The sequence below is a fragment of the Rhagoletis pomonella genome, unplaced genomic scaffold (assembly GCF_013731165.1).
Source record: "Rhagoletis pomonella isolate Grant_MI unplaced genomic scaffold, Rhpom_1.0 Rhpom_scaffold_00002, whole genome shotgun sequence".
In the NCBI taxonomy this organism is placed as follows: domain Eukaryota; kingdom Metazoa; phylum Arthropoda; class Insecta; order Diptera; family Tephritidae; genus Rhagoletis; species Rhagoletis pomonella.
In genome coordinates, this window is record NW_023458556.1 from 69,877,409 (window position 1) to 69,879,614 (window position 2,206).

At 34.0% G+C, this 2,206-nt stretch overlaps 1 protein-coding gene across 1 annotated transcript in view; it reads right to left on the reverse strand.

The window, feature by feature from the left end:
- The window catches only part of LOC118734027 (zinc finger BED domain-containing protein 4-like), a gene marked incomplete in the record, with an annotated part of 8,269 nt that overhangs the window by 624 nt on the left and 5,439 nt on the right, over positions 1-2,206 (reverse strand).

Sequence of the window (2,206 nt, forward strand, 5' to 3'; positions counted from 1 at the left end):
AAATGTTCAAATGTTCAAAGGCTCCTCAAGATTTCAGTGAAATGAGTCTTTAATGGAGCACGATTTGTTCGCGTTTTATCGATATACATACTCACATATGTATGTAAGTATGTACGTATATAAAAAGTGTGCATTAAGCGTTCGAAAATTAATGCAATAAAGAAGACTACACGTTTGAAAATAAAATCATAATACAAAGATAACTACGTAAAATAAATCGGGAACAAAATTTTATTCGTTTTTCAAATAAAATAATTTAACAAAAGTGTACCAAAATGAAAAAAAAATTACTTTTTTACCAACGCAAATTTTTTCTACCAATTTTCGTAATAATTTAACAAAGTGGCAACTCTGATAATAATACAAAACTTGCCGCTGCTATATCCATGCATCTCTTCTCAGAATACGACCCTGGTGAAGGTACATCCTATGAAACATCAAAGGACCCAATCCTAGTCACACAAAAGCAATTGGATGCAATTGTTGCAATTTTGTGTGTGACTCAGAAAAAATCAGAACAACTGGCTTCATTTTTGAAAGGAAATAATTTGCTGGCGAAAGGTACCAAAGTAACAGCATATCGAAAACGCCAAAAAGAGTTAGAAAAGTTCTTCAATGTGAATGATGCAAAAAATTTCGCTTATTGCAACGATATCGAAAAGTTAATGGAGACGATAGGGTTAACCTAAAAAAAGATGATTGGCGTTTATTCATCGATAGTTCACTAATCAGCTTAAAAGTTGTGCTTTTGCACAAGACGAATAGAATGCCTTCTGGTCCAATTGCGTATAGCACTGACACTAGTGAAAATTTCGATAATGTGAAACACATTCTGGAAGTAGTCAAATATAACGAACACCAGTGGCGCATTTGCTGCGACCTCAAAATAGTTTCATTGATTACAGGCTTAACAGCATCTGGCCGTCCAAAATATCCGTGTTTTTGTGCGATTGGGATTCACGATACGGAGAAGGTATTAAAGGAAGAAACCAGTACAAACAGCATAACTGGAATAGTCGCATTGGACGGAAATGGCCTAAAGACAATAGGCTACACGAAAGTCTTGTTCCTGAAATGAAAATTTTGTTGCCGTTGCTCCACATCAAACTTGGCATTGCTAAAAAAATTTTGAAATGTATCGCAAAAAGACCAGCAGTATTCAATCGCTTAAAAGACATTTTCCCAAGACTAAGTAACGCCAAAATTCAGGAAGGGGTTGTTAATGGTCCCGACATACGGAAACTAATGAGTCGTCAAGATTTTAACCAAGTTCTGACAGACCGAGAATTAAATGCATGGCTCGCATTGAAAGCAGTCATTAAAGGACTTTTGGGTAAAGAACGCAAAGACAACTACAGGCAATCTGTTGCAAACATGTTGGCAGCTTTCGATGAAATTGGGGTTAATATGTCGTACCAAATTCATCTCTTGCATCAGCATCTTGATCAACTCGCTCAACAGTTGCCAACTGAATCTGATGAGCACGGCGAACGTTATCAAATAAGGTAACTATAGAGTGTGCATATTTTGAATTCCTAGATTTTTCTAATATCTTTGTCAGAGTGCACAATTTAAACATGTTAACGATTGAAAACTATTTTCGTTTTAGGTAGAGAGGATAGAAATCTCCAGATGCAATACTCGCTGAAATTTGTTGGTGGTATAAAAACACCTTTGAAGAAGAGGAAGACGAGGAAGAAGGAGAAGACAAAGATGAAATTCCAGAATATCTGTTATACGAAATTATCGACCTTTCTGATGATGATGGCGATGACCAAGATATTAGAGAGAGCAGTGATGTTGCTCCACAGCCGCCTGCTAAACGGCAACTGGCCAAATCATTAATTTAATTTACTTAATTTTTTTACTTAAAACTTTTCATAACTAACTTTTTAAAAGTATATTTTTTTCCATATTTTTATAATTTCTTTTTCAATGTTTCTTCAAAACCAACACTGAAAAAATTGGTACATAAGAAATGAGAAGTAAATTAATATTAGCTGGAAAAAGCAAGTTTTGTATTATGATTGTTTTCTTTTCAAATGAAATTTATTGAAGAAACTGAGAAGCATATTATAGATCAAACAGAAAGCAGAAAAGACTTAGTTTTGTGGAAAATATGTTCAAAAAGCATGAAAAAAAAATTAAAATTTCCAACATTTTGCTTCATGAGCACTACAAAAATTTTCTAAATCCATTTTTTTTT